The sequence below is a fragment of the Oncorhynchus keta genome, chromosome 18, assembly GCF_023373465.1.
Source record: "Oncorhynchus keta strain PuntledgeMale-10-30-2019 chromosome 18, Oket_V2, whole genome shotgun sequence".
Lineage (NCBI taxonomy): Eukaryota > Metazoa > Chordata > Actinopteri > Salmoniformes > Salmonidae > Oncorhynchus > Oncorhynchus keta.
Window position 1 is genome coordinate 57,346,986 of NC_068438.1, and position 16,184 is coordinate 57,363,169.

Sequence of the window (16,184 nt, forward strand, 5' to 3'; positions counted from 1 at the left end):
CCGGCGAAGGAACCCAGTCCAGAGCTTCACCCTAGTCACTCACCCCTAGTCACATCTAGCTTCACCCCTGGTCACTCACCCCTAGTCACGTCTAGCTTCACCCCTGGTCACATCTAGCTTCACCCCTAGTCACTCACCCCTAGTCACATCTAGCTTCACCCCTAGTCACATCTAGCTTCACCCCTAGTCACGTCTAGCTTCACCCCTGGTCACTCACCCCTAGTCACGTCTGGCTTCACCCCTGGTCACTCACCCCATGTCACGTCTAGCTTCACCCTGGTCACTCACCCCTAGTCACGTCTAGCTTCACCCCTAGTCACTCACCCCTAGTCACATCTAGCTTCACCCCTAGTCACGTCTAGCTTCACCCCTGGTCACTCACCCCTAGTCACATCTAGCTCCACCCCTGGTCACTCACCCCTAGTCACGTCTAGCTTCACCCCTGGTCACTCACCCTAGTCACGTCTAGCTTCACCCCTGGTCACTCACCCCTAGTCACGTCTAGCTTCACCCTGGTCACTCACCCCTAGTCACGTCTAGCTTCACCCCTGGTCACTCCCCCTAGTCACATCTAGCTTCACCCCTGGTCACGTCTAGCTTCACTACTGGTCACTCACCCCTAGTCACGTCTAGCTTCACCCCTGGTCACTCACCCCTAGTCACGTCTAGCTTCACCCCTGGTCACTCACCCCTAGTCACGTCTAGCTTCACCCCTGGTCACTCACCCCTAGTCACATCTAGCTTCACCCCTGGTCACTCACCCCTAGTCACGTCTAGCTTCACCCCTGGTCACTCACCCCTAGTCACGTCTAGCTTCACCCCTGGTCACTCACCCCATGTCACGTCTAGCTTCACCCCTGGTCACTCACCCCTAGTCACATCTCGCTTCACCCCTGGTCACGTCTAGCTTCACCCCTGGTCACTCACCCCTAGTCACGTCTAGCTTCACCCCTGGTCACTCACCCCTAGTCACATCTAGCTTCAACCCTGGTCACGTCTAGCTTCACCCCTAGTCACTCACCCCTAGTCACATCTAGCTTCAACCCTGGTCACGTCTAGCTTCACCCCTAGTCACGTCTAGCTTCACCCCTGGTCACTAACCCCTGGTCATATCTAGCTTCAACCCTGGTCACGTCTAGCTTCACCCTAGTCACATCTAGCTTCACCCCTAGTCACATCTAGCTTCACCCCTAGTCACGTCTAGCTTCACCCCTGGTCACTCACCCCTAGTCACGTCTAGCTTCACCCTGGTCAAATCTAGCTTCACCCCTAGTCACATCTAGCTTCACCCCTAGTCACGTCTAGCTTCACCCCTGGTCACTCACCCCTAGTCACATCTAGCTCCACCCCTGGTCACTCACCCCTAGTCACGTCTAGCTTCACCCTGGTCACTCACCCCTAGTCATGTCTGGATTCACCCCTGGTCACTCACCCCATGTCACGTCTAGCTTCACCCCTGGTCACTCACCCCTAGTCACGTCTAGCTTCACCCCTGGTCACTCACCCCTAGTCACGTCTAGCTTCACCCCTGGTCACTCACCCCTAGTCACATCTCGCTTCACCCCTGGACACGTCTAGCTTCACCCCTGGTCACTCACCCCTAGTCACGTCTAGCTTCACCCCTGGTCACTCACCCTAGTCACATCTAGCTTCAACCCTGGTCACGTCTAGCTTCACCCCTAGTCACTCACCCCTAGTCACATCTAGCTTCAACCCTGGTCACGTCTAGCTTCACCCCTAGTCACGTCTAGCTTCACCCCTGGTCACTAACCCCTGGTCATATCTAGCTTCAACCCTGGTCACGTCTAGCTTCACCCCTAGTCACATCTAGCTTCACCCCTAGTCACATCTAGCTTCACCCCTAGTCACGTCTAGCTTCACCCCTGGTCACTCACCCCTAGTCACGTCTAGCTTCACCCCTGGTCAAATCTAGCTTCACCCCTAGTCACATCTAGCTTCACCCCTAGTCACGTCTAGCTTCACCCTAGTCACGTCTAGCTTCACCCTAGTCACATCTAGCTTCACCCCCTAGTCACATCTAGCTTCACCCCTAGTCAGGTCTAGCTTCACCCCTAGTCACTCTAGCTTCACCCCTAGTCACATCTAGCTTCACCCCTAGTCACATCTAGCTTACATTTACATTTACATTTAAGTCATTTAGCAGACGCTCTTATCCAGAGCGACTTACAAATTGGCTTCACCCCTAGTCACATCTAGCTTCACCCCTAGTCACATCTAGCTTCACCCCTAGTCACATCTAGCTTCACCCCTAGTCACATCTAGCTTCACCCCTAGTCACATCTAGCTTCACCCCTAGTCACGTCTAGCTTCACCCCTAGTCACTCACCCCTAGTCACTCCACTAAAGCAAAAACACACTTTACTTTCAATGTAAAACGCAGTTTTATTTAAAGGTCTGTGTTCTGAAAGTCCAGATTTATTTAAAGGTCTGTGTTCTGAAAGTCCAGTTTTATTTAAAGGTCTGTGTTCTGAAAGTCCAGTTTTATTTAAAGGTCTGTGTTCTGAAAGTCCAGTTTTATTTAAAGGTCTGTGTTCTGAAAGTCCAGATTTATGTAAAGGTCTGTGTTCTGAAAGTCCAGTTTTATTTAAAGGTCTGTGTTCTGAAAGTCCAGATTTATTTAAAGGTCTGTGTTCTGAAAGTCCAGATTTATTTAAAGGTCTGTGTTCTGAAAGTCCAGATTTATTTAAAGGTCTGTGTTCTGAAAGTCCAGATTTATTTAAAGGTCTGTGTTCTGAAAGTCCAGATTTATTTAAAGGTCTGTGTTCTGAAAGTCCAGATTTATTTAAAGGTCTGTGTTCTGAAAGTCCAGATTTATGTAAAGGTCTGTGTTCTCAAAGTCCAGTTTTATTTAAAGGTCTGTGTTCTGAAAGTCCAGATTTATTTAAAGGTCTGTGTTCTGAAAGTCCAGTTTTATTTAAAGGTCTGTGTTCTGAAAGTCCAGTTTTATTTAAAGTTCTGTGTTCTGAAAGTCCAGTTTTATTTAAAGGTCTGTGTTCTGAAAGTCCAGTTTTATTTAAAGGTCTGTGTTCTGAAAGTCCAGATTTCTGAACTGTAACGCGACCCCCTGCAGCCTGATTGAAATGTAAAGACAATGTTCCCGTATAAAGCAGAGACAGCATTCATGTTAAACTCTGCAGATATCGTGTCAGTAGGAAATGACGTTCAGCGATACACATTGAATAGAGCCCTACGTTATTGAATGTTGTAAGGATACGGTGACATACTGTATGTTTAAGTCACATCTAAAGCTACATGGTTCCTTGATGAGTCACTGCAACGTCCTGTTGGTAGAAGAACATCTCCCTGTAAACCCTGCGGTCCCCCTGTGGTCCCAGCTTTCTGACATGCAAAGACCAGAATCCAGGCGTTCACCTCAGGGTTAAAGGGCTCTCCCCAAGAACGCCTGCTGTCTTTGAAGCACAAGTGATGTACAACATGTTGAGTTCAGACTCTGACGTCTCTGCCTCTGCCCGAACACACAGTCAGGCCCCATTCAGCTATCGAAATGATGCCTGGGATATTATTGAAATCAAATCAAATCAAATGTATTTATATAGCCCTTCGTACATCAGCTGATATCTCAAAGTGCTGTACAGAAACCCAGCCTAAAACCCCAAACAGCAAGCAATGCAGGTGTAGAAGCACGGTGGCTAGGAAAAACTCCCTAGAAAGGCCAAAACCTAGATCTCTCTAGAGATTTTCCATCGGGTTCAAATCCGACTGGGCCACTCAAGGACATTCAGAGACTTGCCCCCAAGCCACTCCTGCGTTGTCTTGGCTGTGTGGTTTGGGGTCGTTGTCCTGTTGGAAGGGGGAACCTTCACCTCAGTTTGAGGTCCTGAGCACTCTGGAGCAGGTTTTCATAAAGGGTTTCCTGCATTTAAACACCAATAATGTAATGAATTCAGAACTTGTGATATTATATCTAGGCCAACAACCATAAGTCCCACGAATCATTTAATTATTTTATCAAAATAGTTTTACCTGCCTTTATTTTGCAATAATCACTGATCGGTCTTTCAGGTCTTCTATAAAAATGAACTTTTTGAAACAACAAATACCAGAACCATGACCATTCACTAATAATGTAGCAGACATTATAGAAACCATGACCATTCACTAATAATGTAGCAGACATTAGAGAAACCATGACCATTCACTAATAATGTAGCAGACATTAGAGAAACCATGACCATTCACTAATAATGTAGCAGACATTATAGAAACCATGACCATTCACTAATAATGTAGCAGACATTAGAGAAACCATGACCATTCACTAATAATGTAGCAGACATTAGAGAAACCATGACCATTCACTAATAATGTAGCAGACGTTAGAGAAACCATGACCATTCACTAATAATGTAGCAGACATTAGAGAAACCATGACCATTCACTAATAATGTAGCAGACATTAGAGAAACCATGACCATTCACTAATAATGTAGCAGACATTAGAGAAACCATGACCATTCACTAATAATGTAGCAGACATTATAGAAACATGACCATTTACTAATAATGTAGCAGACATTAGAGAAACCATGACCATTCACTAATAATGTAGCAGACATTATAGAAACCATGACCATTCACTAATAATGTAGCAGACATTACAGAAACCATGAATAATTACTAATAATGTAGCAGACATAAGAGAAACCATGCCCATTCACTAATAATGTAGCAGACATTAGAGAAACCATGACCATTCACTAATAATGTAGCAGACATTATAGAAACATGACCATTCACTAATAATGTAGCAGACATTAGAGAAACCATGACCATTCACTAATAATGTAGCAGACATTAGAGAAACCATGAATAATTACTAATAATGTAGCAGACATTAGAGAAACCATGAATAATGACTAATAATGTAGTAGACATTAGAGAAACCATGAATAATGACTAATAATGTAGCAGACATTAGAGAAACCATGAATAATGACTATTAATGTAGTAGACATTAGAGAAACCATGAATAATGACTAATAATGTAGTAGACATTAGAGAAACCATGAATAATGACTAATAATGTAGCAGACATTAGAGAAACCATGAATAATGACTAATAATGTAGTAGACATTAGAGAAACCATGACCATTCACTAATAATGTAGCAGACATTAGAGAAACCATGACCATTCACTAATAATGTAGCAGACATTATAGAAACCATGAATAATTACTAATAATGTAGCAGACATAAGAGAAACCATGACCATTCACTAATAATGTAGCAGACATTAGAGAAACCATGACCATTCACTAATAATGTAGCAGACATAGAAACCATGACCATTCACTAATAATGTAGCAGACATTATAGAAACCATGACCATTCACTAATAATGTAGCAGACATTATAGAAACCATGACCATTCACTAATAATGTAGCAGACATTAGAGAAACCATGACCATTCACTAATAATGTAGCAGTCATTATAGAAAATGAACACAGGTCTCATGAACAATCTCTCAAGCACAAACCCACGTGCTAGTGACTAGCTAATATTTATAATTCAAGTTGAACCAACTTGGATCTGGGTATAATTTCACATGGTCTGAATTCAGCTAACAAGGCAAACCAGTTGAATTGTTATGAACACACCCTTCTGTCAGTCTCCGACTGTTTGAACAGCATGCTAGCCTGTCCACTTCGTTCACATGGTGAAATCAATTGGCCTACGTTATTTCTCAGAATGAGAACGAGTTGCCAATTATATAATTGTTTTATGCTTATTGCACATTTGATAAAACACAGTCATCCAAACAGCTGGTATAATAACCTTGATTTGACTAATAGGTGGTACAGTAATGCGTGACAAACGGGAGCATTCATTATCCAGAATGAATATTCATTACCCAGAATGAATATTCATTATCCAGAATTAATATTCATTATCCAGAATGAATATTCATTGGTACATCCATTTTAGTATTTTCTGCTCTGCTCAACATTTGAAGAGTTGAAACATAACCTTTCCAACTGTACCCTGTTTAACTTCTCCTCGAGTACACAGGAAAAGAATGTCTCCATGTGTTTGTGTGTCCATATGACCCATTCTGTTGGACCAAACCTCAAATACAAACCGCAAGTTGAAACCGTTTGCCAGAGAAGAAGAAGTGATCTCTCACCTTTTGTTGTTGTGAGGGGTAGTGGGAGGGGTTTAGGAGGAAAAGTCGAAGCGAGAGGTTTCACTCTTGCCAAACATCTGTCCAAAATAAGCACAATTTCTCTCTATGGGGTTGTTTGGACCTAAGCTTGTCTCCTGCCTTTTATTTTACCTTTATTTTACTAGGCAAGTCAGTTAATAAGAACAAACTCTTATTTTCAATGACGGCCTAGTGGGTTAACTGCCTGTTCAGGGGCAGAACAGTACCTTGTCAGCTCGGGATTTGAACTTGCAACCTTTCGGTTACTAGTCCAACGCTCTAACCACTAGGCTACCCTGCCGCCCTTCCGACCTTTAGGACAACGACTCCCATTGTTAGCGTGGCGACATGAGCATCTCGTCACAATATACAGATCTCTGGTGTAAATGGACAGCACAGAAGGAGTGAAGGAGACGAGACCAAAAAGACAACATGAGAACAAGCTGATAAAAACACTTATAAAAACAAAAAAATACATAAAAATGTTGATTCTGTGATACAGGCATTTGGAAAAACATCCTTTCAAATGAATGGAATGAATATGCTGTATCGCCCAGCCCTACTATAGGGTAGAGCACCTGTTTGTGGCTATTGTGAAGGACGGTTGTCATCTGCCAGTCAGCTAATCCCTCTCTCTCATCTTAATTAAATAAAATCAATTAGACATGTGGAAATCAAACCAGGGGTAATAAATGCAATCCAATATTGGAATCTTGCTCGACTTAAACGGAATCTGTTCTCTGTGTTTCCATTCTGTAGGGTTTGTTGTGGCTTATGACCCACGCTTACTGGGAATCTGTTCTCTGTTTCCATTCTGTAGGGTTTGTTATGGCTTATGACCCACGCTTACTGGGAATCTGTTCTCTGTTTCCATTCTGTAGGGTTTGTTATGGTTTATGACCCACGCTTACTGGGAATCTGTTCTCTGTTTCCACTCTGTAGGGTTTGTTATGGTTTATGACCCACGCTTACTGGGAATCTGTTCTCTGTTTCCATTCTGTAGGGTTTGTTGTGGCTTATGACCCACGCTTACTGGGAATCTGTTCTCTCTGTTTCCATTCTGTAGGGTTTGTTGTGGTTTATGACCCACGCTTACTGGGAATCTGTTCTCTGTTTCCACTCTGTAGGGTTTGTTGTGGTTTATGACCCACGCTTACTGGGAATCTGTTCTCTCTGTTTCCATTCTGTAGGGTTTGTTATGGTTTATGACCCACGCTTACTGGGAATCTGTTCTCTGTTTCCACTCTGTAGGGTTTGTTGTGGTTTATGACCCACGCTTACTGGGAATCTGTTCTCTCTGTTTCCATTCTGTAGGGTTTGTTATGGCTTATGACCCACGCTTACTGGGAATCTGTTCTCTGTGTTTCCATTCTGTAGGGTTTGTTATGGTTTATGACCCACGCTTACTGGGAATCTGTTCTCTGTTTCCACTCTGTAGGGTTTGTTGTGGTTTATGACCCACGCTTACTGGGAATCTGTTCTCTGTTTCCATTCTGTAGGGTTTGTTGTGGTTTATGACCCACGCTTACTGGGAATCTGTTCTCTCTGTTTCCATTCTGTAGGGTTTGTTGTGGTTTATGACCCACGCTTACTGGGAATCTGTTCTCTCTGTTTCCATTCTGTAGGGTTTGTTATGGTTTATGACCCACGCTTACTGGGAATCTGTTCTCTGTGTTTCCATTCTGTAGGGTTTGTTGTGGTTTATGACCCACGCTTACTGGGAATCTGTTCTCTGTTTCCACTCTGTAGGGTTTGTTATGGCTTATGACCCACGCTTACTGGGAATCTGTTCTCTGTTTCCATTCTGTAGGGTTTGTTATGGTTTATGACCCACGCTTACTGGGAATCTGTTCTCTGTTTCCATTCTGTAGGGTTTGTTGTGGCTTATGACCCACGCTTACTGGGAATCTGTTCTCTGTTTCCATTCTGTAGGGTTTGTTGTGGTTTATGACCCACGCTTACTGGGAATCTGTTCTCTCTGTTTCCACTCTGTAGGGTTTGTTATGGTTTATGACCCACGCTTACTGGGAATCTGTTCTCTCTGTTTCCACTCTGTAGGGTTTGTTATGGTTTATGACCCACGCTTACTGGGAATCTGTTCTCTGTTTCCATTCTGTAGGGTTTGTTGTGGTTTATGACCCACGCTTACTGGGAATCTGTTCTCTCTGTTTCCATTCTGTAGGGTTTGTTATGGTTTATGACCCACGCTTACTGGGAATCTGTTCTCTGTTTCCATTCTGTAGGGTTTGTTATGGTTTATGACCCACGCTTACTGGGAATCTGTTCTCTGTTTCCATTCTGTAGGGTTTGTTATGGTTTATGACCCACGCTTACTGGGAATCTGTTCTCTGTTTCCATTCTGTAGGGTTTGTTGTGGTTTATGACCCACGCTTACTGGGAATCTGTTCTCTCTGTTTCCATTCTGTAGGGTTTGTTGTGGTTTATGACCCACGCTTACTGGGAATCTGTTCTCTCTGTTTCCATTCTGTAGGGTTTGTTGTGGTTTATGACCCACGCTTACTGGGAATCTGTTCTCTCTGTTTCCATTCTGTAGGGTTTGTTGTGGCTTATGACCCACGCTTACTGGGAATCTGTTCTCTGTGTTTCCATTCTGTAGGGTTTGTTATGGCTTATGACCCACACTTACTGGGAATCTGTTCTCTGTGTTTCCATTCTGTAGGGTTTGTTGTGGCTTATGACCCACGCTTACGGTGAATATGTTCTCTGTGTTTCCATTCTGTAGGGTTTGTTGTGGCTTATGACCCACGCTTACTGGGAATCTGTTCTCTCTGTTTCCATTCTGTAGGGTTTGTTATGGTTTATGACCCACGCTTACTGGGAATCTGTTCTCTGTGTTTCCATTCTGTAGGGTTTGTTGTGGCTTATGACCCACGCTTACTGGGAATCTGTTCTCTGTTTCCATTCTGTAGGGTTTGTTATGGTTTATGACCCACGCTTACTGGGAATCTGTTCTCTGTGTTTCCATTCTGTAGGGTTTGTTGTGGCTTATGACCCACGCTTACTGGGAATCTGTTCTCTGTTTCCACTCTGTAGGGTTTGTTATGGTTTATGACCCACGCTTACTGGGAATCTGTTCTCTGTTTCCACTCTGTAGGGTTTGTTGTGGTTTATGACCCACGCTTACTGGGAATCTGTTCTCTCTGTTTCCATTCTGTAGGGTTTGTTATGGCTTATGACCCACGCTTACTGGGAATCTGTTCTCTCTGTTTCCATTCTGTAGGGTTTGTTGTGGCTTATGACCCACGCTTACTGGGAATCTGTTCTCTGTTTCCATTCTGTAGGGTTTGTTGTGGCTTATGACCCACGCTTACTGGGAATCTGTTCTCTGTGTTTCCATTCTGTAGGGTTTGTTGTGGCTTATGACCCACGCTTACTGGGAATCTGTTCTCTGTTTCCATTCTGTAGGGTTTGTTGTGGCTTATGACCCACGCTTACTGGGAATCTGTTCTCTGTGTTTCCATTCTGTAGGGTTTGTTGTGGCTTATGACCCACGCTTACTGGGAATCTGTTCTCTGTTTCCATTCTGTAGGGTTTGTTATGGCTTATGACCCACGCTTACTGGGAATCTGTTCTCTGTTTCCATTCTGTCTGGTTTGTTATGGCTTATGACCCACGCTTACTGGGAATCTGTTCTCTGTTTCCATTCTGTAGGGTTTGTTGTGGCTTATGACCCACGCTTACTGGGAATCTGTTCTCTCTGTTTCCATTCTGTCTGGTTTGTTATGGCTTATGACCCACGCTTACTGGGAATCTGTTCTCTCTGTTTCCATTCTGTCTGGTTTATGACCCACGCTTACTGGGAATCTGTTCTCTGTTTCCATTCTGTAGGGTTTGTTGTGGTTTATGACCCACGCTTACTGGGAATCTGTTCTCTGTGTTTCCATTCTGTAGGGTTTGTTATGGCTTATGACCCACGCTTACTGGGAATCTGTTCTCTCTGTTTCCATTCTGTAGGGTTTGTTGTGGCTTATGACCCACGCTTACTGGGAATCTGTTCTCTGTTTCCATTCTGTAGGGTTTGTTATGGCTTATGACCCACGCTTACTGGGAATCTGTTCTCTCTGTTTCCATTCTGTAGGGTTTGTTGTGGTTTATGACCCACGCTTACTGGGAATCTGTTCTCTGTTTCCACTCTGTAGGGTTTGTTATGGTTTATGACCCACGCTTACTGGGAATCTGTTCTCTGTTTCCACTCTGTAGGGTTTGTTATGGTTTATGACCCACGCTTACTGGGAATCTGTTCTGTGTTTCCATTCTGTAGGGTTTGTTATGGTTTATGACCCACGCTTACTGGGAATCTGTTCTCTGTTTCCATTCTGTAGGGTTTGTTGTGGCTTATGACCCACGCTTACTGGGAATCTGTTCTCTGTTTCCATTCTGTAGGGTTTGTTGTGGTTTATGACCCACGCTTACTGGGAATCTGTTCTCTCTGTTTCCATTCTGTAGGGTTTGTTGTGGTTTATGACCCACGCTTACTGGGAATCTGTTCTCTGTTTCCACTCTGTAGGGTTTGTTATGGTTTATGACCCACGCTTACTGGGAATCTGTTCTCTCTGTTTCCATTCTGTAGGGTTTGTTATGGTTTATGACCCACGCTTACTGGGAATCTGTTCTCTGTTTCCATTCTGTAGGGTTTGTTATGGTTTATGACCCACGCTTACTGGGAATCTGTTCTCTGTTTCCACTCTGTAGGGTTTGTTATGGTTTATGACCCACGCTTACTGGGAATCTGTTCTCTGTTTCCATTCTGTAGGGTTTGTTGTGGTTTATGACCCACGCTTACTGGGAATCTGTTCTCTCTGTTTCCATTCTGTAGGGTTTGTTGTGGCTTTGATTCTCTTGCCAACTGGTTTGTGAATGTAAATGTTTTATATTGTTGGACAATTTTATTTTCTAGACCAGGCCTTAATAAAACTTGACTATGCTGAAGTGAGACTGTGATCTAGTGGAGATGCTATTTCTGCCTGTCTTCACAGAGAGACATGACTATACTGAAGCGAGACTGTGATCTAGTGGAGATGCTATTTCTGCCTGTCTTCACAGAGAGACATGACTATACTGAAGCGAGACTGTGATCTAGTGGAGATGCTATATCTATATCCGTCTGAATACCTATTAGTACCCCCCAGCTGAATGTGTTGCCTGTCTGAATACCTATTGTGACCCCCCAGCTGAATGTGCTGTCTGTCTGAATACCTATTGTAACCCCCAGCTGAATGTGTTGCCTGTCTGAATACCTATTGTGACCCCCCAGCTGAATGTGTTGCCTGTCTGAATACCTATTGTAACCCCCAGCTGAATGTGTTGTCTGTCTGAATACCTATTGTAACCCCCCAGCTGAATGTGTTGTCTGTCTGAATACCTATTGTAACCCCCCAGCTGAATGTGTTGTCTGTCTGAATACCTATTGTAACCCCCCAGCTGAATGTGTTGCCTGTCTGAATACCTATTGTGACCCCCCAGCTGAATGTGCTGTCTGGCTACAAGGGAGCAGAGAGAACAACCCAGATAGTCAGTATGACCCCATTCCCACTCATTGGCTTTGCAGGAAATGTCCACAGTGTGATTAACTAGATTTCAACAGGGTGAAGCTTTCTTTGAGTAGTTCATTGTTTACAGGTTTCAACAATCTGCGGTTTTTAACATTCCACTATATTTCTGAGGGAGGGAGGCTCTGTTGCCTCTATTCAGACTAGACACCATCGTTAAACTGCTTCTATCCTCTCAGGTTGTCTGTAAGTGAGACCCAGGGTGACATTTTGACAGGAAGAGGTAGACCTTAATGCTGTGATGTTGTCAGAACTGACTCTCACTTCCATTTCTCACCCTGCATGGCAAGGCAGTCATTTCAAAATGAGATCCGAGTCATTTTGAAAACCAGAGAACAGATGTGAGATTTAACAAGTTACCCCAGCGTTGGTTATTTAACTAGTTAACTCAGCGTTGGTTATTTAACTAGTTAACTCAGCGTTGGTTATTTAACAAGTTACCCCAGCGTTGGTTATTTAACTAGTTAACTCAGCGTTGGTTATTTAACTAGTTACCCCAGCGTTGGTTATTTAACTAGTTAACTCAGCGTTGGTTATTTAACTAGTTACCCCAGCGTTGGTTATTTAACTAGTTACCCCAGCGTCGGTTATTTAACTAGTTAACTCAGCGTTGGTTATTTAACTAGTTAACTCAGCGTTGGTTATTTAACTAGTTAACTCAGCGTCGGTTATTTAACTAGTTAACTCAGCGTTGGTTATTTAACTAGTTAACTCAGCGTTGGTTATTTAACAAGTTAACTCAGCGTTGGTTATTTAACTAGTTACCCCAGCGTCGGTTATTTAACTAGTTACCCCAGCGTTGGTTATTTAACTAGTTAACTCAGCGTTGGTTATTTAACTAGTTACCCCAGCGTTGGTTATTTAACTAGTTACCCCAGCGTTGGTTATTTAACTAGTTACCCCAGCGTCGGTTATTTAACTAGTTAACTCAGCGTTGGTTATTTAACTAGTTAACTCAGCGTTGGTTATTTAACTAGTTAACTCAGCGTTGGTTATTTAACTAGTTACCCCAGCGTCGGTTATTTAACTAGTTAACTCAGCGTTGGTTATTTAACTAGTTAACTCAGCGTCGGTTATTTAACTAGTTAACTCAGCGTTGGTTATTTAACTAGTTAACTCAGCGTCGGTTATTTAACTAGTTAACTCAGCGTTGGTTATTTAACTAGTTACCCCAGCGTCGGTTATTTAACTAGTTACCCCAGCGTCGGTTATTTAACTAGTTAACTCAGCGTTGGTTATTTAACTAGTTACCCCAGCGTTGGTTATTTAACTAGTTAACTCAGCGTTGGTTATTTAACTAGTTACCCCAGCGTTGGTTATTTAACTAGTTAACTCAGCGTTGGTTATTTAACTAGTTACCCCAGCGTTGGTTATTTAACTAGTTAACTCAGCGTTGGTTATTTAACTAGTTACCCCAGCGTCTGTTATTTAACTAGTTAACTCAGCGTTGGTTATTTAACTAGTTACCCCAGCGTTGGTTATTTAACTAGTTACCCCAGCGTTGGTTATTTAACTAGTTACCCCAGCGTCGGTTATTTAACTATTTACCCCAGCGTCGGTTATTTAACTAGTTACCCCAGCGTTGGTTATTTAACTAGTTACCCCAGCGTCGGTTATTTAACTAGTTACCCCAGCGTTGGTTATTTAACTAGTTAACTCAGCGTTGGTTATTTAACTATTTACCCCAGTGTTGGTTATTTAACTAGTTACCCCAGCGTTGGTTATTTAACTAGTTAACTCAGCGTTGGTTATTTAACTAGTTAACTCAGCGTTGGTTATTTAACTAGTTACCCCAGCGTCGGTTATTTAACTAGTTACCCCAGCGTCGGTTATTTAACTAGTTACCCCAGCGTTGGTTATTTAACTAGTTAATTCAGCGTTGGTTATTTAACTAGTTACCCCAGTGTTGGTTATTTAACTAGTTAATTCAGCGTTGGTTATTTAACTAGTTACCCCAGCGTCGGTTATTTAACTAGTTAATTCAGCGTTGGTTATTTAACTAGTTAACTCAGCGTTGGTTATTTAACTAGTTAACTCAGCGTTGGTTATTTAACTAGTTACCCCAGCGTTGGTTATTTAACTAGTTACCCCAGCGTTGGTTATTTAACTAGTTAATTCAGCGTTGGTTATTTAACTAGTTACCCCAGCGTCGGTTATTTAACTAGTTAATTCAGCGTTGGTTATTTAACTAGTTAACTCAGCGTTGGTTATTTAACTAGTTAATTCAGCGTTGGTTATTTAACTAGTTACCCCAGCGTTGGTTATTTAACTAGTTACCCCAGCGTTGGTTATTTAACTAGTTACCCCAGCGTTGGTTATTTAACTAGTTAACTCAGCGTTGGTTATTTAACTAGTTACCCCAGCGTTGGTTATTTAACAAGTTACCCCAGCGTTGGTTATTTAACAAGTTACCCCAGCGTTGGTTATTTAACTAGTTACCCCAGCGTTGGTTATTTTACTAGTTACCCCAGCGTTGGTTATTTAACTAGTTACCCCAGCGTTGGTTATTTAACTAGTTACCCCAGCGTTGGTTATTTAACTAGTTACCCCAGCGTCGGTTATTTAACTAGTTACCCCAGCGTTGGTTATTTAACCAGTTAACTCAGCGTTGGTTATTTAACTAGTTACCCCAGCGTTGGTTATTTAACTAGTTAACTCAGCGTTGGTTATTTAACTAGTTACCCCAGCGTTGGTTATTTAACTAGTTACCCCAGCGTTGGTTATTTAACTAGTTACCCCAGCGTTGGTTATTTAACTAGTTAACTCAGCGTCGGTTATTTAACTAGTTAACTCAGCGTTGGTTATTTAACTAGTTACCCCAGCGTTGGTTATTTAACTAGTTAACTCAGCGTTGGTTATTTAACTAGTTACCCCAGCGTTGGTTATTTAACTAGTTACCCCAGCGTTGGTTATTTAACTAGTTACCCCAGCGTTGGTTATTTAACTAGTTAACTCAGCGTTGGTTATTTAACTAGTTACCCAAGCGTTGGTTATTTAACTAGTTACCCCAGCGTTGGTTATTTAACTAGTTAACTCAGCGTCGGTTATTTAACTAGTTAATTCAGCGTTGGTTATTTAACTAGTTACCCCAGCGTTGGTTATTTAACTAGTTACCCCAGCGTTGGTTATTTAACTAGTTAACTCAGCGTTGGTTATTTAACTAGTTACCCCAGCGTCGGTTATTTAACTAGTTAACTCAGCGTCGGTTATTTAACTAGTTACCCCAGCGTCGGTTATTTAACTAGTTACCCCAGCGTCGGTTATTTAACTAGTTACCCCAGCGTCGGTTATTTAACTAGTTACCCCAGCGTCGGTTATTTAACTAGTTACCCCAGCGTCGGTTATTTAACTAGTTAACTCAGCGTCGGTTATTTAACTAGTTACCCCAGCGTTGGTTATTTAACTAGTTAACTCAGCGTCGGTTATTTAACTAGTTACCCCAGCGTTGGTTATTTAACTAGTTAACTCAGCGTTGGTTATTTAACTAGTTACCCCAGCGTCGGTTATTTAACTAGTTACCCCAGCGTCGGTTATTTAACTAGTTACCCCAGCGTCGGTTATTTAACTAGTTACCCCAGCGTCGGTTATTTAACTAGTTAACTCAGCGTCGGTTATTTAACTAGTTACCCCAGCGTTGGTTATTTAACTAGTTAACTCAGCGTCGGTTATTTAACTAGTTACCCCAGCGTTGGTTATTTAACTAGTTAACTCAGCGTTGGTTATTTAACTAGTTACCCCAGCGTTGGTTATTTAACTAGTTACCCCAGCGTTGGTTATTTAACTAGTTACCCCAGCGTCGGTTATTTAACTAGTTAACTCAGCGTCGGTTATTTAACTAGTTACCCCAGCGTTGGTTATTTAACTAGTTAACTCAGCGTTGGTTATTTAACTAGTTAACTCAGCGTCGGTTATTTAACTAGTTACCCCAGCGTTGGTTATTTAACTAGTTAACTCAGCGTCGGTTATTTAACTAGTTACCCCAGCGTTGGTTATTTAACTAGTTAACTCAGCGTCGGTTATTTAACTAGTTACCCCAGCGTTGGTTATTTAACTAGTTAACTCAGCGTCGGTTATTTAACTAGTTATTCAAGGTTTTGAAATTAATGCATTGTCTTTTCAACACTGTGTTTTGCAGTAGTAAAATGGTACCAGACTGGTAGTTAATGCTCTTTGGTATTGTTATAATCTATATACACCCATATAGATATCAATAAACTCTCTATTCCATATAGTGCACTACTTTTAACAATAGCCCTGGTCAAAAGTAGTGCACTATACATAGGGAATAGGGTGCAATTTGGGATACAGACAAGATATCAGCCTCTCTCTGTGTGTGGCAGGTTACGGAGATTTTCCCAGCTTCAAATCCTCATTTTAGTTGGATTAAACATTTAGAAAATGATCTCTGGTATAATTGTACTTCAGAA

General features: G+C 42.3%; 1 protein-coding gene across 2 annotated transcripts in view; it reads left to right on the plus strand.

The window, feature by feature from the left end:
* Positions 1–16,184, plus strand: part of nectin1b (nectin cell adhesion molecule 1b) — a 419,153-nt gene that overhangs the window by 12,413 nt on the left and 390,556 nt on the right. The gene's annotated exons all lie outside the window — the stretch shown is intronic.